At 45.3% G+C, this 25,701-nt stretch overlaps 1 protein-coding gene across 1 annotated transcript in view; it reads left to right on the top strand.

The window, feature by feature from the left end:
• The window catches only part of SGMS1 (sphingomyelin synthase 1), a 415,891-nt gene that overhangs the window by 104,061 nt on the left and 286,129 nt on the right, over positions 1-25,701 (top strand). Inside the window, exon 2 of the mRNA XM_075348726.1 lies at positions 1,135-1,197. The gene's annotated coding sequence lies outside the window, so the exon portion shown is untranslated. The remainder of the gene's footprint in view (positions 1-1,134; positions 1,198-25,701) is intronic.

Below are 25,701 nucleotides of genomic sequence, written 5' to 3'. Positions count from 1 at the left end.
CTATAGGAATATTTGAAAAAAGATATATGTAGCTTATGTATTGGCCATAAAATCCATAATATGTTTTCAGCTGGCACCTATTCACACTTGTTGGATGTGCAGGTCAGTCTTTTTGCTATATTTGTAGTGCATGTCCACCCTCTTTGATAACAGCATCCTTTCTGCCAGACATGTAGGTTTTTAACCCAGATAGCGGCATTTCAAGTTAGGGTCCTGGTATATAGAGATTACCTTGTCGGGGTTATCGGGCTCACATGCATTGGCCAATAGATAAGCTAAATATCTTTTTTTCAAATATTCCTATAGCAGTAATGCAATACCAGAGTTCCCTTATTCATTGTTAGCATTTTAGAGTGCAGCTGTATGTATTTTGGTATCCTAAGGACAGGCCATTAATGCTAACCTCTTTATCAGGAAAAACTGCCATTTTGATGTACACTGGTGTATACCTCACTAGCCCAAACAAGTGCGATTTACTTAATAAAATAATTTTAGAATTTTATTTTTAAAATGACATTTTCTTTATTTTTTACTATTCATAACATTGAATAGCAATACCAACCGGCCAAAAAATGAAACCGCTTTTATCCCTCTATTTTAGAGTTGTCAAATGATAAACATTCTAAACTATGATTATTGTCTTCTCTATTTTAAGAAATCGTGTATCAGTGTGTATTTGTAGTATTCATTGCAGCATGAATTATTGATTGCTTGTCTCTAACAGATTTTGGCTGGAGTTGCTGTAACAGTTTAATTTTCCTCCAGATTTTAATGATTAACACTCCCCCCATGGGTGTCCGGGCCCCTATATAGTTGTCTTCATGTTTTTCATGTGTAATGAAATGCAGAATTACTGCCGACTTCACCCTCCAGTCGTGTAATCTACTAAATGACTGTAATGGAAATGTTAACATTTAACTTTGCTGGGTTGGGTGTTATTCCATTACTTCAAAACAAGACACATATGTTTCCAATATTTGTTTTGGCAACAGCCGGTCTTTCTTTTTATGGTTAGCCGGCTAATAGGAAACACGTTCTATAAACCATTTAACAATCTAGCATGAGCGATGTGTAATTTTGTGTCAAAGCTAACAAACCTTTTGTCTTATTATACATTTATTTTATATTTTATAGTTCAGTCCTGAGACGCACCAATCTGCAACAGTCTGGAGATTATCATACTGGGTTTGGCAATCCGTAAGTTTTTGTTTTTTGTTTTCTGACAAGTTCTTCATACGTTGTATTTTTCATAGTGTTCTAACAATAGTAAATGTGTTAAACTAATTAAACATCCATTACTTAAGGGGATCCTGACAGCTGATACATGCTGCCCGATCCACAGACACCATGTATCAGGCACTGTCTGTATGATCTCAGCCAGGTGTGTTTGAGAAATACATAATTTAAAAGCCGGGGGGGGACCAACCGACCTCTGTAGGCTAGTCGGACAGGTGGGGAGACCGATCTTCTCTGTAGGCTAGTCGGACAGGTGGGCAGACCGATCTTCTCTGTAGGCTAGTCGGACAGGTGGGGAGACCGATCTTCTCTGTAGGCTAGTCGGACAGGTGGGGAGACCGATCTTCTCTGTAGGCTAGTTGGACAGGTGGGGAGACCGACCTTCTCTGTAGGCTAGTCGGACAGGTGGGGAGACTGATCTTCTCTGTAGGCTAGTCGGACAGGTGGGGAGACCGATCTTCTCTGTAGGCTAGTCGGACAGGTGGGGAGACAGATCTTCTCTGTAGGCTAGTCGGACAGGTGGGGAGACAGATCTTCTCTGTAGGCTAGTCGGACAGGTGGGGAGACCGACCTTCTCTGTAGGCTAGTCGGACAGGTGGGGAGACCGATCTTCTCTGTAGGCTAGTCGGACAGGTGAGGAGACTGTTCTTCTCTGTAGGCTAGTCGGACAGGTGGGGGGACCGATCTTCTTTGTAGGCTAGTCAGACAGGTGGTGGGACCGATCTTCTCTGTAGGCTAGTCGGACAGGTGGGAAGACCGATCTTCTCTGTAGGCTAGTCGGACAGGTGGGAAGACTGACCTTCTCTGTAGGCTAGTCGGACAGGTGGGTCCCCGGCACCATCTCCACACCCGCTGCCCTGGGTTATCAGGTTTCTCCCTATGTGCATGAGTCAAACATACCTGGCATAGATCATACAGCCAGTGCCTGATGCATGCTGCCCGTGGATTGTGCTTCATTTATCAGCTGGCAGGTTGCCTTTAACTTTTCAATCCTCTGCTGCTCCAATGGGAATCTGTCAGCAAGTTTTTGCTATCTAATTTTTTAAATTACACCCCTCTAGAAAGGTATCTACAGGTGTAGTAAAGTAGCAAAGTGAATAATAAAAAATACGCCTAAAACATAGCCTTTAATATTTCCAATGATAAAAAGGTCAAGCTATGACCTGTATTAAAATGGACAGGACAAAAACAACAATGAGAAATTTGTGGCCAATACTCCTTAACCAAGATCCTATAAATCAGATCAACTGGTTTATACAAAAATGGCCTTATGATAAGGTGATGTAAATAATGTATGCAACACTACAACAAAAACCGCCAACAGGCAGTAAAAAGAAGAGAGAAGGAAGGGTCTTACCCCATCTGCCGTATAAACCTTTCCCTACTTGGTAAAGCACTGGTGCTGGATTAGATTGGCTACCAAGGAATAGATAACCTGGTCCTTATCTGAATGACTCAGGATCCCCACAGGTTCCAAACAGGCATCCAGCGGTGTGCATTAATCTCCCAACGCGTTTCTCATATCAGGGGAGAGAAGAACTCAAATATCCCGGTCAAGAAATGACCCACACAGAATGGCACAATCATTCCATCAATACCAGGAGAATCCTGGGCAGAGCGCTCTGAAGAGAAATAGTGAAGTGCTTCTGCTTAAGGGTACGTGCCCACGATCAGGGTTATATGGCGTTCTGGATGCAGCGTATTTTCGCTGCGTTCTCTCGCACAGGAGACTTTAACGTCTCCTCAGGAGAAATTGACATGTTGCAGATAGGAAACCCGCACCGCAGGTCAGGTTACGCAGCGTTAAAAAGAAGCACAGTGGGCAGGAGATTTCTATAAATCACATCCACTGTGCTTGTACTGTACAACACAGAGAACATACACTGCGTCCATACGCTACTAATCCTGATTGTGGGGACGTTGCCTAAAAGTTTGCAGCATTGATAACTGGTTTATGAGTGACCATTCCTAGCAACTGTTTGATCTCCATGAGGACAATGCGCTTTCCTAGCACTGGATGTATAATTTAGTTATCTGTATGATGATTTATAGACGATTGTATGGAGATCATATGACATAAGCTTTTATAAGTCTTACCAAGATAATATCCACAATGTGCCATTTAGAAACTGAGCTGGTCGTATCCCGCGAGCCTTATGTCCAATATGCAATCACAAATCTTTTTAGGTAATTTTGTTTATTATAGGAGGGAATGCATCAACTGTATTATTCTTCAGTAATTACATCCTCAGAGTGATAAATATTGTATTTCTAAACTGTTCTTATCTTCTGTTTTTAGACTATTTTATTGTATTTTCTGCACATGATAATGTGGCAGTCATGTTTGCCCAAGCTTTTGGTATAACCGCTAAAGATAATTTGTTAAGCGACCACATGACCCACAGACGGCAATAGAGACTCTGTGACTCATTGGCCTCTAGTTCCTACGAACGGCGCAGGTTCAGGAAGAAGGTCTGAGCTCCTGAATGCACAGAGCGGTGTATGGCCTTGTAGACTGTTCGATGAACCCATCACTGCTTTGTGCATGTAGTAGCATGTTTTAGAGATCATGTGGTTTTTTTTGTTTTTATTTTATTTTTTAATTTTTTAATTAAGTGATCTCTTTACCTTGATGTCCTCCTATTTACAGGATGTGTAAGGAAGGGGAAAAATTTGCCCTACATATAAGGAAGAGGGGGGGGGGAGCAGAGAAGCACTCCTTCCGACTGATGCTGTACTAATAACTAGAAATGAGCGGAGAAGAACTGTTAGACCTAAGCCACACGGCAAGAAAATCGGTGCGAGTGGAGTGCGATAAAATATCTCATTCCACTCGGACCAATTCTAGCCTGTGTGTCAGCGCACATGAGTGATTATTTTCTCAGCCCTAATCGGACTGAGAAAACAATCGCAGCATGCTGTGACTGTAATGCGAGACTCTTTTTTTCTCTCGCACCCATTCAAGTGAATGGTGCGAGAGAAAAATCGCTCTGCACTCGCGGTACACCGGTGTACCGTGCATGCAGAGCGAGAATTGCAATAGCTGGCTACGGAGGAGAGAGGGAGAGAAATCCCTCCCACCCCTCCTCCGTGCCGGCCCGCCCCTCCGCATCGCCGGCCCGCCCCCCACAGCTGAGGTCTGCTCGCAGGGTCGGACCTCAGACGCAGGCAGTAAGAGCAGAGTCTCATGCGAGCATCGCAGTAGTGCCCCGTGTGGCCCCAGCCTTAAGTTTGGACTTCGTACAAAAAACTCTGTGTTTGAGTGATGTACGTATGCTAACCACTCGCGCAAGCATTATGTGGTGGCCACAAAGATGGTCCCAAAAAAAAACACTTAATAGTTATGTATTTTTTTTTTTTAATTGCATTTTTGCCCAGTGTGTTCTCTAAGTCAAATCTATTGAGTGGAAGGGCTCAAAAACGCTGGCAAAAATGTAGAAAGAATTGACATGCTGCATTTTTGTGGTCATCACAAAGACACAGCCAAAAACAAAAGTTGCAAAGTGCGGATAGAAAAACTGAAATCTCATAGACCTTGCTGAAGAAGGAAATGCATGCAGTTTTGGGACCAAAACTGTACCCAAAAAAGGTGGCAAAAAATGCAGCGTGCGCACAAGACCTTACTGTGTTTGGGTACGCTCGGTGCTCAGCCCAGTGCGAGCAGCTTCCAGTGTTTGAATAGCTCACATAGAGGGTAAAAACATTGTTATCGGGTGTAGCTTGTCCCCCCCCAAAAACAAATTGTCCTCCCTCCCCCAGAAGTGCTCCGTTTATGGCTTGCTGTATGTAGGCAGAGAGCCGAACTGCCCAATCAGCGACTTCCATTGGGGTTCAGGTCAAGTACGGGTGCGAAACCAAACTTTATCTAAAGTCCAGCTGAACCCTCCAAACCGAACATCCATGGGTCCGCTCAACTTTACTAATAGCCTCTTGGCGATAGCATGTCCGGATGGCGTGTGCGGTGCATATATAGAGTGGCTCAGCATGAGTGCAGGATGTACAGGTATGTGGGTTCAGGCTTTATGTCGGAGATAGCTGAAATGTCAGCAATTTAAAGGGTTTATCCACTACTGTTATATTGATAACCTATCCTTACAATAGGTCATCAATATCAGAACAGTGGGGGCTGTATACCCGGCACCCCCTGCGATCAGCAGTTCTCCATGTAAAAACAGTGTCTGAATGTCAGCAGTTGCAAAAATGAGCAGCACAGCTCCACCATCCGTGTAGTGGCTGCAGTCGGGTACGGCAGATCCATTCCTACATATTCAAATAGTAGTGGATCTCGGCAGTGGCTACTACAAATTTGATGGTGCTGTGGTGTTCTACATCCAGCTGCTGCAGGCTCTGACAACAGCTGTTCAGTGGGGGTGCTGGATGTAGGCCCCCCACAAATTTAATGTCGCTGATCTATTGTGAGATTAAGTTAGCAGTATAAAAGTAGTGAAACAACCAATTAATTTACAGCTGCACCTTATGGATTGAGATATTCGTATTGGTTGGAAATTGGGAGGGTGACCTCCCCCCCCCCAAACATGATTGCTGGGAGCCATTGATGCTATCATGGCGGCCGAGGGCCTTCAGTAGGTTTCAGGTTTCTTTGTTCTCCAATGGAAATTGGGATAATCAGTTTTTCAATAATCTGCAATACTACAGTATAAAGGCCCCGTTACACGCTACGACTTATCTAACGATCTTATGAGTGACGTGACACGCCCAGATCGTAGTTACGATTTGCCGAGATCACACATAGGTCGTTTATTAGTGGTCACACGTAACTATCTCACAAGTGACGCCAAACCGTTCAGCGATATATTGTTTGATCAAGGCGGTTATGTGGATGTTGTGCAGGGTGTCAAACGTAGCAATATGTCTACTGCGATCCAAACAACGAACAATATTTTGAAACTGAACGATGTGTCAATGATCAACGATTTTCAACCTATTTGCGATCGTTCGGAGTTGCACGCAACAACGTCGCTAATGATGACGGAAGTGCGTCACGGAAACCGTGACCCCCGACAACATATCGTCAGATAAGGCGGCGTTACATGCTACGATTTATCAGTCTTCCAAAGAAACTAATAAAAGCATTTAAAAATATTTTGGTAAAATTCAAACCAAAACACCCAAAAATACAAACATTCAAAAGATAACTGAAAAAAATGTAAAAAATATTATTATTAATTAATATTATATTATTATTAATAATAAAAAATAAAGTTATTGCATAAATAATTGGCGGAATGAATAAAGTGTTATATGGTAAATACTAAAAAATACAAAAAACACAAAATGGCACAAATGTTATCTTAATCATTTTACATCCCCTTAAGGAATAAGGAAAAATATTCAGGGAGTAAAATGTTATTATCATTAAAGCCTACAGCCAGAACAATACAATTTGTTTACTAAAAGGTTCTGGTTCTTAGAAGGTGAAGAAAGAAAAAAAAATATGAAAAATATCCAAGTGTATCTAAGTGGATGATATAAAACATATGACTACTGATCAATACTGTAGGATGAATTCCTGTAAGTGACTATACTCAGCCATTGCCGCTTGCATAGAGGATGTCCAGCAGAAGGCACCATTGCTGTGTGCATATCACTTCTACAACCCTCCGATAAAAAGAAATCTGCTGGCAAGACATGCAGTGACCTCGGCTGAGATTTCTTAGAAAGACAAGCGGACATTCTGCCCAGTTTTACTTCATTCTAAACATTAGATTTTTTTTTCCCACTACGTGTAGCATTTGGCACTTGTTCTCTCAAGCTTACAGCGAGATCTGATGTTTCTTTCCAAATCCGCCCAGCCTTTGTAAAACTAACAGAGAGAGGAGGTGTAAGGGCAGTTAAGGATATCTGCTGAATAACGTGAAGAATTACTGATTTTCGGAACTCCATGAAATCCCTCCATACACAGAAATTTGTACTTTAGTTGGTGGCATGTTAGGGAGCCGATATAGCTTTCTCCTTGTTGTGCGCCCTCAGGTTGTTGCATTGGCGGACACAGACAGAATAGGGCCCCTGTACAAGAAGAAGATAAGGGCCCTTTCTAACCTAAGAGCTCATCAAAAAGCACAATTCCACCTACTCTGGAAGTAGAATTGGGCCCCTTAACCTTTTAGTCCCCTGTGTGGCTGCACCAGTGATATGTCAGCCCCTGTGTTGTTGCTCCTTCAGGTTGTTGCCCCCTCAGGATTTTGCTCCCTCAGGTTGTCGCGCCCCTCAGGTTGTCGCGCCCCTCAGGTTGTCGCGCCCCTCAGGTTGTCGCGCCCCTCAGGTTGTCGCGCCCCTCAGGTTGTCGCGCTCCTCAGGTTGTCAGCGCGCCCCTTAGGTTGTCGCGCCCCTTAGGTTGTCGCACCCCTTAGGTTGTCGCGCCCCTTAGGTTGTCGCACCCCTCAGTTTGTCACGCTCTACAGGTTGTCGCGCCCCTCTGGTTGTCGCGCCCCTCTGGTTGTCGCGCCCCTCTGGTTGTCGCGCCCCTCTGGTTGTCGCGCCCCTCTGGTTGTCGCGCCCCTCTGGTTGTCGCGCCCCTCTGGTTGTCGCGCCCCTCTGGTTGTCGCGCCCCTCAGGTTGTTTTGGACCTAATGAGCAATTTTGTAATGAATGCAACATTCCCATAGTCTTCTATTAATTTGAAGGAGCCCTCAAAAATCCTTTTAGCCTGTGAAGTATTAGTCTGAGTTTGAATATATTAAGAAATACTTTCAGTAATAAAGTAAGGAACTTGCAACACTTCAAAAAAGATCAATAATTCTTATTTAACTCAGTAATTTTGTCTCGGGGAGAAATATAGAATAATTTAGGAAATAGACCTGCATGGTGACGGTGAAGTCACAGAAATCTCCTGCAAAGTTCACAGCTGAGGAAAGCTCACTAAATTTGTTTAGCAGTGAAGAGGTTGCTTGTTGGACGCCAGTCATCTTGTATTTTTAGATCTGCAGATGTCGAATCTTCAACACATGGCCTGGGTATAACTACAAACCATCCATGACGTGTCTGCCAGCTACGTGGTTTAATTAAACCTGCATGAAAGAGTCCCGGTCAGTGGCCACCGGATGGATGGAGGTGTGCTGAACATGAAAGCCATGGAGTTTTAAGGCCCCCGTTAAGATGCTGTCATAATGTTTTTACTACTTACTAAATTTATTTCGACCTAACTTACTAATATACTATGATGACTGTTTCCTTCTGCACTTGTCTGGAAAAAAATCCATTTCCATCAAGCATCCATTGAGGGAACAGAGTCTGTTTCTTTCCACAGCTATTTTTAGATAAATTACATATTACCACAACATGCCCTCTGCACATATACTGATGACTCCCAATTCTATAACTCTTCCCATGACTTTACACCTGAATTACTATATACCAGTAATACTACTATAACATCAGTGGTTGTCTAGTTCCACTGACATGAAGCCCGCCCTCCCTCCCTCAATCTGAAGCTGAATCTTTCAGATACCGAGCTTTTTGTGTTTCCATCATCTGCTAACCTATGTGAAACTGATATTTCCTTTTTAGTTTTGGTACTGCTATAACTCATACACACACTTTCTTGGGGTTATATTCACTTCTAGTTTGTTCTTACTCCATATTTTGAATCCCCCTACACACTCAGGTCATCTGCACTTAAAAATCTTCTTGAGAATCTGTCCTTTTCTTACTACAGTAATGGCTGAAAATAATTGTCATGGGGTCCTTTTCCAATATCACACAATCAACAGAGCGAGAGATGATTGTACAAAGAACATTTATTCCAAACAAGTCAGAGGGGTCCATAAAATAATCCACGACACAGAGGGTAAAATAGTCCAGGAACACGGATACAGTCCAGTAAGCAAAAAATGTCCACGTCTCTCTGGGGAGCCTCAGCTTCTCCCACAGAGCAACATATCGGTCACAATCCTCCAGCAGGCCTTTTCCAGGGAAATCGAGGTTTCTCAACGGCTGTCTGGGTTGCTGCCTGTAGCCACAGCTTCTCCCCCAGAAGATGAATCTTCCTGCTTGTCTCTTCTCCTACTCAGTCATACTGAATAATCCTCCAGGTAAACAGAAAGTTTAGGTGGATCTCAGGCCCCTCTCCCCCAGAGTTAGGGACAAACGTCTGGCAGGGGGTGATTAACCTGCAAACATTACAATGACACACAAGGAATACACAGAATGGACAGTGCACCATGCCTAAAATACGAACCAACACAAAATTATACACAACCCCCCATATTCCACCATTACTGTCATCCATTCTCATTTTAATTACTGTCCCTCACGACCAATCATTGATTGTATTCTTTCCTGAATGCAGGAAGCAGGTTTATCTTTAGATCCAGCTGCTACACCGGTGTCTCTTCCTGACCCAGTCATTGCACTGGTTGCCAATTCCCTTAACAATAAAAACTTCACTGTCCCCCACAAAACTTACCTCATTCTCCTTCCTCTTATCTGTCTACCACTTACCCTTGCTCTGTTTTGACAGCTCAGTTCACATTGTGTTTGGGTTATACATCAGAGGTATATGTTATACACCACTGTGAGGCAAGGCAAAAGAATGCTCTTTTTACTGTTAAGGGAATGGGGAGCAATTGCATATTTTCTGAATGTGTTCACTTATGTATAATGTGACTATAACCTAAGATTACCATTTTCTACACTCCATTGCTGCAATAATTTTCAGTTTTAAAAGGGTTTTCTGGTTTCAGGAAACCTTTCTTCCCCAGCTATAGTTTTATCTTATAAATCACAAATTGTGTTTTACTCACGGACTATAGCAGACACTAAAGGCCCTGTCACACACAGAGATAAATCTGCGGCAGATCTGTGGTTGCAGTGAAATTGTGGACAATCAGTGCCAGGTTTGTGGCTGTTTACAAATGGAACAATATGTCCATGATTTCACTGCAACCACAGATCTGCCAAAAATCTATCTCTGTGTGTGACAGGGCCTTTAGGGGTACTTTGCACGTTGCGACATCGCTAGCCGATTGTAGCGATGCTGAGCGCGATAGTCCCCGCCCCCGTCGCAGATGCGATCTCTTGTGATAGCTGCTGTAGCGAACATTATCGCTACGGCAGCTTCACACGCACTTACCTGCCCTGCGACACATGGCAGGCAGCCAATAGAAGCGGAGGGGTGGAGATGAGCGGGACGTAAACATCCCGCCCACCTTTTTCCTTCCTCATTGCAGGCGGGACGCAGGTTGGAGATGTTCCTCGTTCCTGCGGCTTCATACACAACGATATGTGCTGCCACAGGAACGAGGAACAACATCATACCTGTCGCTGCAGCGAAATTATGGAAATGACCGACACTACACAGATCACCGATTTACGACGCTTTTACGATCGTTTATCGGTGCTACTAGGCTTTACACGTTGCGACGTCGTTACCGGTGCCGGATGTGCGTCACTTTCGATTTAACCTCGACGATATCGCAGTAGCGATGTCGCAATGTGCAAAGTACCCCTTAGAGCAGCATCAGAGACTCGGCACCGGACCCGGGTTTTTCTTAATACAAACTACAGCCTGGGGACGGGTTTTCCAAAAAAACAAAAACCACTTTAGAATGTCCTCCAAAAGTGTTACTAAATCTCTCAAAGTTGCGTCTTCTTTTCAACAAAATAATTCCTTCATTCAAATTAGGGGACCAAATAAAGGATGGCGGCTAACAAAAGGACCATAGGTAGGTTGATTAAACAGGTTTTTTTGGAGGCCTATGAGTCGTCTTCTACTCCAGTTCCGAGGGGTTCTTACAGCTCACTCTACTAGTGCCATGATCATGCCTTGGGCAGAAAAGGCAGAGGCTTCCATAGACTCAGTCTCCTCCATCAAGTTTTTTGAAACACTACATTCCTTTCTCGCCTTTTCATTGGGGGGCACAGACAGTGGGTTATATGTTGTCTCCAGGGGAGGCTTGACACTAGATTTAAAAAAGAGTTAGCTCCTCCTCCCACAGCATATAACCCCGGCTAGGCGGGAACTAGCCCAGTTCTTTTTAGTGTCAGCAGGGAGGCTGACACGTGTGGCCTGACAGGCCAGCTTATGTTTTTTTGTTTGTTTATTTCTATTTTTCTCCTATTTTTGACTATGGGGCAATACCAGAGTGCCTCGCCACCCCCGTTCCCCCCGCGTACGGGCAGAGGAAACCTGACGTGCAACAGCCGTCAGTCTTCCCTCGCGCCCAAGTGGTCGGGTCTGTGTACCCCTCCAGGCTCCCTGGAAGCACCTCACAGAGGTAGCTCCAGAGGGCTAGGCAGAACAGAGTACCTGCTAGCTTTGAGCCGAAGATGCGTCCCCGAGATCCCCGCATCCCAGGACCGACGCGTCTTCAGACGGAGCAAGGGCAGGTAGGGAGATGACGAGTCAGTCCCCTGCATTCAGACCGCCGCCTGAGATGGCACCGGTGGGGCGATGCAGGCCGTGATCCCGGGGAAGCATCATTAATTTAGCTCCCGGCGTCGGCCTGCATGTTTAGCAACGCCCCCTCCACTGCTCCAGAAGCCGCTCCCTCTAGTGGGCCGTCTCTCCCCTCCACGCTGCCAGAGAATCCTGGACGCCATTACACGTGGGGAGCAGACTTGGGTGAGACCGCCTCCTTGGCTCTGCAACTCTGCAGCACTATATACCGCTCTGTTCAGTGGTATATCGCTGTCTTCCTAGCGGTGTGTGCCTGCTGGCTGGCGGTGTATATCAGCTTTCAGCAGTATATACTGACTGTGCCTGCAGGTATATATTGACTGTTTGGCAGTGTGTGCCACTTTACTATTTGGTATATACCAGCTCTGTATAGCAGTCCCTTTCTAATACTGCTAGTAGCTCCTCACCCACAGTAGTGTAATACTGCTAAAGGCTCACAGTATAATTATACGTTTGTTGCTGACATGCGTAAAAACCGCAAGGGTGATAAAGCTTCCCAGGCATCCTCTATGGACCTGTACTATGCTTGCACCACCTGTGGAAGCTCGTTTCCCAATGGGCGAAGCTATCCACTCTGCCGAGGCTGCGATGCCCCTACTACAATGTTACAACAGGCGTTGCCGGACCAGAGGGTCGTGCAATCCGTGGGTTCGGCCCCGGCCGCCATTCAGGCAGCACCCCCATCTGAGGAGACTATCCCTGCATGGGCTCTTCTGATGTCTAAAAGGTTAGATGATCTGGCCGCTCAGATATCTCAGCCTTCCACAGGCTCTCACAGCCTCCCCCCGGCTCAGCTCCCTCAGAGGAGCCCGCCTTCGTCTGGCTAGAACACACTCACGATGCCTGGGTTAGAGAAATCGTCACCTCGGGTTACAAGATCGATTTCCATTCCCTGCCGGCCACCAGGTTTCTGCGTTCTCGTCTCCCAAAGTCCAAGACGCAAAACCAGGCCTTAATTCAGGCCATAGCTTCTTTACAAAAGGCAAACGTTATCATTCCAGTGCCCATGGAACAGCGCGGCAAAGGTTTCTATTCAAACCTTTTTGTCGTTCCCAAAAAAGATGGCTCTGTCCGCCCTATCTTGGACCTCAAACGGCTAAACAAATTTGTACGCATTCGTACTTTCCGAATGGAATCTCTGAGAGCAGTACTAGCCTCCATGGAACCTGGAGAATTCCTAGCTTCCATAGACGTTCAAGATGCCTATTTACACATTCCCATATGTGTCTCTCATCAACGGTTCCTTCGCTTTGCCGTAGGACACCGTCATTTCCAATTCAGTGACCTGCCCTTGCATCTCTCACTACAGCCCTCTTTTCTCCAGGCAGCCTGTCCCTGACATTGAGCTTCCATCTGGCTCCTTTTGTCTCCACATTTATGTGGAGCCCCTTTACAACAAGCTTTCCGGTTGTATAGCCCCTGGACAGGGTCCTGAATTTACCTCCCTCTTTTCCCAGCCTCTTTGGTGACTATCAGTATTTATTTCTATTGCTATTGTGTATGTACTATACATTGTCAGGATTACCGTATTTTTTGAACTATAAGACGCACCGGACTATAAGACGCACCCTGGTTTTAGAGGAGTAAAATAGGAAAATAAAACTTTAAGCAAAAAAATGTGGTCATGACACACTGTTATGGGGCGAGGATCTGCTGCTGACACTGTTATGGGGGTAATGTCCCCAAATTCTCTACTAAGGTACCCCATCCTGGTAATGATCTTCCTGCCTTGTATATGATCCTGCTATAAACCCCCATCCTGCTTATATACCAGCATCCTGCTCATATTCCCCCATCCTATTCATATACCCCATCCTGTTCATATACCCCCATCCTGTTCATATACCCCCATCTTGTTCATATACCCCCATCTTGTTCATATACCCCCATCCTGTTCATATAGCCCCCATCCATCCTGTTCATATAGCCCCCATCCTGTTCCTATACCCCCATCCTGTTCATATACCCCCCATCCTGTTCATATACCCCCCATCCGGTTCATATACCCCCCATCCTGTTCATATACCCCCCATCCTGTTCATATACCCCCCATCCTGTTCATATACCCCCCATCCGTCCTGCTCATATACTCCCATCCTGTTCATATACCCCCATCCTGTTCATATACCCCCATCCTGTTCATATACCCCCCATCCATCCTGTTCATATACCCCCCATCCATCCTGCTCATATACTCCCATCCTGTTCATATACCCCCATCCTGTTCATATACCCCCATCCTGTTCATATACCCCCATCCTGTTCATATACCCCCATCCTGTTCATATACCCCCCATCCATCCTGTTCATATACTTCCATCCTGTTCATATACCCCCCATCCATCCTGTTCATATACCCCCCATCCTGTTCATATACTTCCATCCTGTTCATATACCCCCCATCCTGTTCATATACTCCCATCCTGTTCATATACCCCCCATCCCTCCTGCTCATATACTCCCATCCTGCTATATGCCCCCATCGTGCTCATATACCATCCTGGTATATGGCCTGTATCCTATAGCACAGAGAAAAAAAAACAAACGTTTATACTCACCTTTTCCTCACTCCCTCCAGCACCGATCATCTTCCTCTCTGCGCCGCTGACCTGCGTGTGTGGAGCCGTTCCCCTGCAGCACGCGATGTCTTCCTGTCTGTGCCGATCAGCTGATCAGCACAGATCAGCTGACCGGCACAGACAGGAAGACATCGCGTGCTGCGGGGGAATGACTCCACACACGGGGACGGGTGAGTGTACTGATTCACTGCACCCCGCGCTGATAATGATGTGCGGGGGGCAGTGAATACAGCCGCACATGATCACTCCAGGCTGTAATTGCCAGGGGTGATCATGTGGACCGCCTCTTTACTATGCGCGCGTCCCCGCTCGTTCTCCCGCCCACCTGTCAGCGCCGGCTTCTGCGCTGAGAAATGGGCGGGAGGATGGGCGTGCATATGTAATGAGCGGGCACACGTGGTCACGGCAGGCTGCTATAGTAGCCTGCTCGTGCCCCCGATGACCCGCTCCACCGCAGCACCCTCATTCCCCGCAGCCACAGTCAGACCATCAGACGCACCCCCAACTTTCCCCCAACATTTGGGGGAAAAAAAGTGCGTCTTATGGTCCGAAAAATATGGTATATCCTGTGTTGTGATTATATATCCTGTATTGAGCTAACTGGGAATCCTTCAGGTGAGCATGCTCTCTGCCCTCATTTCCACAGGAATATACTATTGTGATAATTGTCCTGTGCACTAACTTCTTTGACTGAGGGTTCAGCTGCTGTACTATTGGCTGTATTTATGCACTTTATGTTTATTATAACATGGGGATTTTGGTCGCTGGCTGTGCAGCCTTGTTTTTAAACTGTTTTTAACATTGTTCAATAAAGGTGTCCTATTTCCATATTCTGGGTTGTGCACTTACATGTGCAATGTCTTTTTCTCTTTGCGACATAGTTTTTCTTGTGTTGCACTTGTAGCACTCCTTTTGTTATTATTTCCCCAAGTGTGGTGCGCTCCTTTTCTTATATTACTGTGGCCCTTCCCTTTGGACTAGCTACTGCGCCTTCACAAAGGTCATGGCGGCCGTCATGTCCATTTTACACCCCAGAGGCATCCTGGTCGTTCCCTACTTGGACGATCTTCTGGTCAAAGGGAGCTCTCCTCACGTTTGCTCAGAAAGCGTGCAGATTTGCCTAGACACCCTGTCAAGGCTAGGGTGGCTTGTCAATTTCAACAAGTCATCCCTCATTCCTCATCAACGCATCACCTTTTTAGGTATACTGATAGACACGGCTCAGTCCCGGGTTTTCCTTCCAGAGGACAAGAGGTCTTCCCTGATCCGGGCTGCCCAATCCCTCTGCTTTCGCCGTCACACATCCCTTCGGAACAGAATGAGAGTGTTAGGCAAAATGGTGGCGGTCATGGAAGCAGTGTCCTTTGCCCAATTCCATCTGCGCCCTCTACAACTGGATCTTCTATCCTCCTGGGACAAGAATCCAGCTTCCCTGGACCGGTCAGTCCGCCTGTCTCGGTCTGCGCTCAGTTCCCTCGTCTGGTGGACTCAAGACTCATCCCTATCTCAAGGGAAGTCCTTCCGCCCGGTCCACTGGCAGGTTGTCACGACGGATGCCAGCCTGATAGGCTGGGGGGCGGTGTTTCTCCACCACACTGTTCAGGGATGCTGGTCTCCTTCCGAGCGCTCTCTGCACATCAATGTTCTGGAGATCAGAGCCATATTTCTGGCCCTTCAGAATCTTCAACCCTTATTACTGGGCCTCCCTGTTCGGATCCAGTCAGACAATGCCACGGCCGTGGCTTACATCAACCGTCAGGGAGGAACTCGCAGCAGGGCAGCGATGAAGGAGGTATCCAAAAATCTTCGTTGGGCAGAGAAGCACATCCCCATCATCTCAGCTGTCCATATCCCAGGGGTAGACAACTGGGCCGCAGACTTTCTCAGCAAGCAAGGTCTAGCGGCGGGAGAATGGTCCCTCCACGACGAAGTGTTCCATCAGATCACTCTTCGTTGGGGGCTCCCGGATGTGGACCTCATGGCGTCTCGAATGAATGCCAAGATACGTCCCTTCATATCGTGGTCGAGAGACCCGCTAGCGTTAGGCTCCGACGCTCTAGTCTTTCCATGGTCGCAGTTTCGGCTACCCTACATCTTCCCTCCGTTTCCTCTCATTCCGAGAGTAATCAAGAAAATCAAAGCGGAGGGAATTCCAGTGATCCTCGTGGCCCCGGACTGGCCCAGGGGGGCCTGGTACCCAGAGCTCCTCCAACTTCTCAGCGACACTCCCTGGCATCTTCCCGACCGCCTGGATCGTCTGTCGCAAGGGCCAATATTCCACCAGAATACGGCACAGCTGCATTTGACGGCGTGGCGCTTGAATCCCTGATTCTAGCCACATTGGGGTTTTCTTCCAGGGTAGTTCATACTATGCTTAATGCTCGGAAGCCTTCCTCCGCCAGCATTTACCACAGGACCTGGAAGACCTATCTTGCCTGGTGTGACCGTCATGGTCGGTCACCCCTGACCTTTTCAATCCCGAACGTTCTTGCTTTTCTGCAAGACGGTCTGGACTCAGGTCTTGCTCTCAGTACCCTTAAAGGACAAGTTTCTGCCTTGTCGATCTTTTTCCAGAAGCAGCTGGCTTCTCGCCCTCAGGTCAGTACCTTCCTTCAAGGGGTAGCGCATTTGGTCCCTCCTTATCGCCACCCCTTGGATCCCTGGGATCTGAATCTGGTTCTGGGAGTTCTTCAACTTCCTCCCTTCGAACCTCTGAGAGAAATCTCTCTTCAAAGACTATCTTGGAAAGTTGCCTTTTTAGTTGCTATCACCTTTATCAGGCGAGTGTCCGAACTGGCAGCTCTTTCCTGTCGTTCACCTTACCTGATATTCCATCATAAGGTGGTTCTTCGGCCTTCCCCTGCCTTCCTTCCGAAGGTCATATCCTCTTTCCACCGGAACGAGGACATTGTGTTGCCGTCATTCTGCCCGGCCCCGGTCCACTCCTTCGAGAAAGCCCTTCACAATCTGGATCTTGTCAGGGCTTTGCGGATCTACATTTCCAGGACAGCACCGTTGCACAAATCTGATGCCCTTTTCGTCCTCCCAGTAGGACACAAGAAGGGCAACCCAGCATTTAAATCCACGATTTCCCGATGGATCAGGACTGCCATCTGTGAGGCATACAAGGCACGAGGTGCCGTTCCCCCCTCAATCTGTGCGTGCCCATTCTACACGGGCAGTGGGTGCCTCCTGGGCTATCTGCCATCAGGCTTCGGCAGCCCAACTTTGCAAGGCCGCTACCTGGTCCAGTGTGCACACGTTCACTAAATTCTACAGAGTGCATACGCATGCCTCCGCGGATGCTGCTCTTGGAAGACAAGTTCTTCAGGCGGCAGTGGCCCATTTATAAGTGGCCACTGCTCGGTTCTGACAGTGTTTTCATATGAGTTCACTGCTGTTGCAGTTGTTAGTCAGCTCTTAGCCTGACGTTATACACTGTTGTTAGTTCAGTTCCCACCCAGGGACTGCTTTGGGACGTCCCACTGTCTGTGTCCCCCAATGAAAAGGCGAGAAAGGAAAGGACATTTTTGTGTGCTCACCGTAAAATGTCTTTCTTGGAGCCTTTCATTGGGGGACACAGCTCCCGCCCTTGTGGTTTTGGTTATCCTTTTCCTACTGCTTTTACACCAAACTGGGCTAGTTCCCGCCTAGCTGGGGTTATATGCTGTGGGAGGAGGAGCTAACTCTTTTTTAAATCTAGTGTCAAGCCTCCCCTGGAGACAACATATAACCCACTGTCTGTGTCCCCCAATGAAAGGCTCCAAGAAAGAAATTTTACGGTGAGTACACAAAAATGTCCTTATTAGATCTGTTGCTTTCCTCTGATCTCTTCTTTGGACATAAAGCTCTGCAAGTAGTTGTCCCACCTTACAATTGTATATAAACTAACCACGTGAAGGCGACCTCTTACTCGAAAATCACTGAAGAATGATGGGAGGCTCTGCTTTTTGCATCCATAGCTGAACTGAGCTCATGGTACTGTCGTGGGCTTCAGAAAATCAAATTACTGGTTAGTGCAAGTATAATTTTTTTTATATACAAATTTTTCCTGGCATAACATGTAAAGGCTGATATGAGACATTGTTCTTATGTACCTTATTACGAATTTCTGTACTAATTTTCCGTTTTCAGTAGAGGGGAACTATTCTGATTTCTCTATTCCGGTGTCGTGTGTGACCCATTAAGTATGTGATTCTCATTTGCATGTACATATTATCACCTGTGATGTCTCCTACATGGGCAAGAAATATCAAAAAACTGACCCGCACATCCAACAAATGTGAACAGGTGCTAACTGAAAAAACATAGTAACTATAAATGCAAACAGTTGCACACTGAAAAAAGCCAAAAATGTACTAGGAAAAATATGGCACTGCATTACTGCAAAAGAGAGATATTTAGTTTATGTATTGGCCAATGCATGAAAGCCCGGAAACCAAACGGCAAGGTATATCTCTGTATTCCGGGAACCTAACTTAAATGCCACTATCTAGGTTAAAAACATCCATATCTGGGAAAAAATGCCACTATTTGGACTGCAAACCTCCATGTATGGGCAGCTAGGCTCCTGCTATAATAGTTATGAACAGCCAGGTCTTAGGGCGGAGTGCCCAGTCAGAAAGAGACTCACTAGAAATATCAAAAAACTGACCCGCACATCCAACAAATGTGAACAGGTGCTAACTGAAAAAACATAGTAACTATAAATGCAAACAGTTGCACACTGAAATGGGCAGACTCGCGCTCGTTCTCAAATTCAAGTACATATTGTATCAATTGTAAATGTGCTGTATAAACTGAAAGCCATGCTTATGACCAGTGAGAAGGAAATGACTGATACACACTAAGGGTACGTGCCCACGATCAGTGTTTGCAGCGTTTTGGATGCAGTATATTTTTGCTGCGTCCAAAACGCTGCGTTGTACAGTACAAGCATAGTGGACGGGATTTATATTCATCTCCTGCCCACTGTGCGTGTGCGGCTCACAGAGCAGGTCAATTTTTTGCTGCGGAGTCGCAAGTGTCCTGCATAGGGAGAACACAAGAGAGAGACCGCAGTGCCCCGAATCGTGATCATAGGCACGGGCCGCTGTGTTATCCTGCAGAGGAGACTAGCGGCCCCGCAGGTCAGGACCCTCCACGTCTAGGACGGAGCAGGTCCTGATCATGGGCACGTACCCTAAGAGTTCGCTCACACACCGAGTGCAATCCGCTACAAAATCAGATTTCCCGTGTTGAACCGCCGTTTTATGCAACCATACCCAGCATGCAGCTATTTTTTTTTTCTCAGGTCGAATACAGCTGAGGAAAAAAAAATTCAGATCAGCATTGCCTCATTGTATAACATTGGTTCTCTCCACAAGCAACTTTCGACTAAAGGCCACTTTACACACAGCGACATCGCTAGCGATGTCGCTGGTAAAAGCACCCGCCCCCCGTCGGTTGTGCGTCACGGGCAAATTGCTGCCCGTGGCGCACAACATCGTTAGTCCCCGTCACACATACTTACCTGCCTAGTGACGTCGCTGTTGTTCCTCGTTCCTGCGGTGTCACACATAGCGATTTGTGCTGCCGCAGGAACGACGAACAAACTGCGTCCTGCAACAGCAACGATATTTGAGATTAGAACAACGTATCAACGATCTGGTGAGTAATTTTGATAGTTAGCGGTTGTTCGTGCGTTTCTCACGCAGCTACGTTGCTAACGAGGCCGGATGTGTGTGTGTCACGAATTCCGTGACCCCAACGACATCTCGTTAGCGTGTAAAGCCCCCTTAACATCCATACTAATCCAAACTTCCCACCCCCGGCTCAAAGACTTCTCCCGAGCTGCACCAATTTTCCGGAGTGCTCTACCCCAAGAATTTTGGACTAACCACAACTTACACAGTTTTAGGCAATCAATAAAAACACATCTTTTTAAGGCGGCCTATCACGTTGCCTAATTGAAGTCCTTTCATATAGAGCCCATTCACTTTTTCTCTGAACATGATTCTCTATCAAACGCCACCACATCCAGCACTACAAATATTGGTTATTATTGAAAACAAGACTCCTCATAACCATAAAACACATAATAGCATATGGATGCCCTTATAGGGTTAACCCAATGCCAACACAAACTCCTGAGCAAGATAAGAGAACAAAAGACCTGGAGTAAATAGTGTGTCAAATATCATCAATAAATTTTTATTCCTTAAGTAAAGGACCGCAAAAATGGTTATAGTAAAAGATACAGATAAGAGCATGCATGGAGAGGGATCAGAATCTGTACAGAGGTCAAGAAAGATATATAAGTTGGACACCTATTGAGATGTACTGGTGACCCCTATTAGGGTTAAACTTTCAAGGAAAGCCACTGATGCATAGGAATAGAAAAAAGCTTTCTCAATAATATTCTATGCCAATCAATATATTACAAAGAATTGGCCAATATAAAAGGTGCAAGTGCTATGATTTGTCAAGAAAGTCTGTACATGAACACAATGCAAATAAATATCCATAAATGCACGAGTATCCTATAATCTAAGAAAATCACTACTTGTTCCAAATAGTACATACCACAATACAGTGCCTGGTGCAAAAGTACAAGTATGCTATAGATGGAATAAATGGCCACAGAGTTTCCCAAGCAGATGAGGCCCCTCAGCCCACCGACGCCCGTTTCGCCAGGGTAAGATGCCTGTGTAACCAATGGCTTCTTCAGGGAGTGGAGGCGACCTCCCTGACTGGTTCATGCAGCCTTTATCGATCCCCCATTTTTTTCAGGATAGCTGGAGCCTCATGGTAAATAAGCACCCCCACGTCATTGTAGATTGTAAGCTCTTAAGAGCAGGATCATCATTTTTGCTTTAATTATTGGATTATCTATTACTGTTACTTATGACTGCATGTATATGAACATCTGAAGTGTAAAGTGATAAATAAAGATTATTATTATATCCATTTAAACAATGTTTTCTCAGTAAGGCAGGAAGGAACTGGCCATGTGCAGGTATTGATGGACTGGTCTTTGACAAAGCTAAATGCACATAGAAATAGTTCGTGTGTAAAATACTGTTGACAGGTTCCTTTTACTATTTTATTAAAAAAAAAAAAAATCAGTGAAAACAAGAAATACAAGCAAATCACATTGGTGGATCTCGTGAGTGTGCCTCAGCAATTTAGATGGAAATGGACTATGTGACAGCCCTTTATTCTGCATGGCTTGTCATCTCCATTTATTCTATGTGACTTATAGTGCGGGGATAGTACCGTATCTTTTTTTAATAGCACAGGTCATTCTGTTACTATAGTTTGGATCTGATTATTATTTTATACACTTTTCTCTCCGACTGAAGGAGCATAGGGCTTACACTGTCCTAATTGGCAGGCACATAAGCTTAAGCTGGCAGTCCTGTAATCGTGTGGTTATACCCGGGCGCTTAGCCTCATTCTGTGACTATTATGCATATGGAAAATTCCTTCACTGTGAGGATTAGTTTTTCAACCTGTAGTACAGTTTCCATGAAGTGTTTGCCAATTTCCTAAATGAGAATGTTTCTTTTTTTTCTATTCTTTCCTTCCTTTTTTTTGTATGGTTTGTATACGTAGTTGAGCCATATCCTTGTCTAAAAGCAAATTTTTCAGTACAAACTGCCTATATTTTTAGCTTGATCGCTCCCGTAAGTCGGGTATACTTACAGTCATATGAAAAAGTTTGGGCACCCCTATTAATGTTAACCTTTTTTCTTTATAACAATTTGGGTTTTTGCAACAGCTATTTCAGTTTCATATATCTAATAACTGATGGACTCAGTAATATTTCTGGATTGAAATGAGGTTTATTGTACTAACAGAAAATGTGCAATCCGCATTTAAACAAAATTGCAAAAGTATGGGCACCCTTATCAATTTCTTGATTTGAACCCTCCTAACTACTTTTTACTGACTTACTAAAGCACTAAATTGGTTTTGTAACCTCATTGAGCTTTGAACTTCATAGGCAGGTGTATCCAATCATGAGAAAAGGTATTTAAGGTGGCCACTTGCAAGTTGTTCTCCTATTTGAATCTCCTATGAAGAGTGGCATCATGGGCTCCTCAAAACAACTCTCAAATGATCTGAAAACAAAGATCATTCAACATAGTTGTTCAGGGGAAGGATACAAAAAGTTGTCTCAGAGATTTAAACTGTCAGTTTCCACTGTGAGGAACATAGTAAGGAAATGGAAGAACACAGGCACAGTTCTTGTTAAGCCCAGAAGTGGCAGGCCAAGAAAAATATCAGAAAGGCAGAGAAGAATAATGGTGAGAACAGTCAAGGACAATTCACAGACCACCTCCAAAGACCTGCAGCATCATCTTGCTGCAGAAGGTGTCAATGTGCATCGGTCAACAATACAGCGCACGTTGCACAAGGAGAAGCTGTATGGGAGAGTGATGCAAAAGAAGCCGTTTCTGCAAGCACGCCACAAACAAAATCACCTGAGGTATGCAAAAGCACATTTGGACAAGCCAGTTACATTTTGGAAGAAGGTCCTGTGGACTGATGAAACAAAGATTGAGTTGTTTGGTCATACAAAAAGGCGTTATGCATGGAGGCAAAAAAACACGGCATTCTAAGAAAAGCACTTACTACCCACAGTAAAATTTGGTGGAGGTTCATCATGCTTTGGGGCTGTGTGGCCAATGCCGGCACCAGGAATCTTGTTAAAGGTGAGGGTCTCATGGATTCAACTCAGTATCAGCAGATTCTTGACAATAATGTGCAAGAATCAGTGACGAAGTTGAAGTTACGCAGGGGATGGATATTTCAGCAAGACAATGATCCAAAACACCGCTCCAAATCTACTCAGTCATTCATGCAGAGGAACAATTATAATGTTCTGGAATGGCCATCCCAGTCCCCAGACCTGAATATCATTGAAAATCTGTGGGATGATGTGAAGCGTGCTGTCCATGCTCGGCAACCATCAAACTTAACTGAACTGGAATTGTTTTGTAAACAGGAATGGTCAAATATACCTTCATCCAGGATCCAGGAACTCATTAAAAGCTACAGGAAGCGACTAGAGGCTGTTATTTTTGCAAAAGGAGGATCTACAAAATATTAATGTCACTTTTATGTTGAGGTGCCCATACTTTGGCATCGGTCAAATTTTGTTTAAATGCGGATTGCCCATTTTCTGTTAGTACAATAAACCTCATTTCAATCCATAAATATTACTGAGTCCATCAGTGATTAGATATATGAAACTGAAATAGCTGTTGCAAAAACCCAAATTGTTATAAAGAAAAAACGTTAACATTAATAGGGGTGGCCAAACTTTTTCATATGACTGTACATTGATAATCCATGTTAGAACTTTTTGATCATTTTTTTGCCTTATATTGAAATGAGCATTTCATGAGCGCAGTTCTATTTTGTCTCTGAAAATGCTTCATATTAGTATTATACAGCCAGTCTGACATGTATGGTCATGGTAAATACACCAGCCTCATCAGGCCTGATGAACATTTAACATAGAGTGTAGCTTATATTGTGAAATCTGGAGACAGATTTGTTTAAATCAAAGCCCCCACAACAAAGTTTTGATTTTTTTTTTTTGTTTTTTTTTTCACTAAATCTGTGTTTATGTGCAGGTAGAGTAATGTGTGTGTGCGCGCCCTAATATTCTCACCTACCACCATCGTCTCCATATTCAGGGCCTTTCTGGTCCTCTTCGGAGTGATGCCACTGCTCTTCAGGATAGCCGCTTACCTCTATGCTCCGTGCGTTAGCTGGAAGACTCTTTTACAATTGAAGCCTAAGGAGCCTTGTTCTGACGATCCATAGATATACGTGGATGGTAAAAGCCATTTCCAGCTCAGAAAGAGCACAGCGTGACTCAGAGAGTCAGCAGAGAGGTGACATCACTGAGAAGAGGAACAGAATGATGCCAGATCACAGAAAAAGTAGCAGTAGGTGAGTATATAAACACACTGAACGTACACCACATACACAGATTTAGAGAAAAAACTTGGGAGCTTATTTATGTAACTGTTCGTTATGGGGGGCAAATATGAGGGGTATATTAGCAAATACCTCCGATTTAGAAATGTAGTATAGTTCTCCTGATTAACTGTCGCTTACCTCATGTGCAGGGCATTGCAGGACCTTAGGAATCCATGGTTGTGACCACAAGTAACTTTGACTATAAGCATGGTTGTAACCATGGATACCTAAGGTTCTGCAATGCCCTGCACATGAGGTACGCGACAGAGTGAATCAGAAGAACTATTCTACGTTTCTAATTGGAGGTATTTGCTAATATTATTATTACATCTACTACATATTAGGATAAGATCTTGAAGATGGGACTAAAGGGGGCTTTTCACGCTGCGACATCGCTAATGCGGAGTCGTTGGGGTCACGAAATTTGTGACGCACATCCGGCCGCATTAGCGATGTTGCTGCGTGTGACACCGATGAGCGATTTTGCATCGTTGCAAAAACATGCAAAATCGCTCATCAGTGACCTGGGGGTCCATTCTCGATTATCGTTACTGCAGCAGTAACGATGTAGTTCGTCGCTCCTGCGGCAGCACACATCGTTATGTGAGACGCCGCAGGAACGAGGAACCTCTCCTTACCTGCCTCCCGACCGCTATGAGGAAGGAAGGAGGTGGGCGGGATGTTACGTCCCACTCATCTCCGCCCCTCCGCTGCTATTGGGCGGCTGCTCAGTGACGTTGCTGTGACGCCGCACGGACCGCCCCCTTAGAAAGGAGGCGGTTCGCCGGTCACAGCGACGTCGCCGGGCAGGTAAGTATGTGTGACGGGTCTGTGCGATGTTGTGCGGCACGGGCAGCGATTTACCCGTGTCGCACAACAGATGGGGGCGGATACCCACACTAGCGATAACGGGACCGATATCGCAGTGTGTAAAGTAGCCTTAACTGTTCAAGATCGTAATCTTGGCAAAGCTGTTAGTGTTGAGTCACACAATGCAGTCATGTTGCATTTCTAATGTCACGATTTTCCAGAATGGAGACAGTGCAATTGTCATGCATCATTTTTTTGTGAGCGCACACTTAGGGTATGTTCACTGCGGGCAGAATGGCTGCTAGGGAGTGTTCACAGTAATCTTGTCACAAAACACAATAGCAAATCTGCACCAAATTGTGATATTTGCTGATGCAGATGGGGTAAAATAAAACATACACGACATTCGCCCACCACCTTTATGCGGACAGAGCACCCATCGGTACGTCAGCCTATGATGAGGTCTCTTCTTCTAGAGCCTAAGATTTCTTCTTCCTTTTATATATGGTTAAAGATGAAATGTTGTCTAGGTGCAGTATTCCGTTTGCAGCAATTCTTATCTGTAATAATATACCTAATCTGATGGAAAGTAAATACATGGAGCACTGCGGCTGTTCACCTGGGAACATCTCTTTACTGCGATGTAAATTAACACGTAAGCAGACTCCTGTTGTGCAATAT

The sequence above is a fragment of the Anomaloglossus baeobatrachus genome, chromosome 5 (assembly GCF_048569485.1).
Source record: "Anomaloglossus baeobatrachus isolate aAnoBae1 chromosome 5, aAnoBae1.hap1, whole genome shotgun sequence".
Classification (NCBI taxonomy): Eukaryota; Metazoa; Chordata; class Amphibia; order Anura; family Aromobatidae; genus Anomaloglossus; species Anomaloglossus baeobatrachus.
Note: the sequence above shows the minus strand (reverse complement) of the source record. Positions and strands in the feature narration are given on the sequence as shown.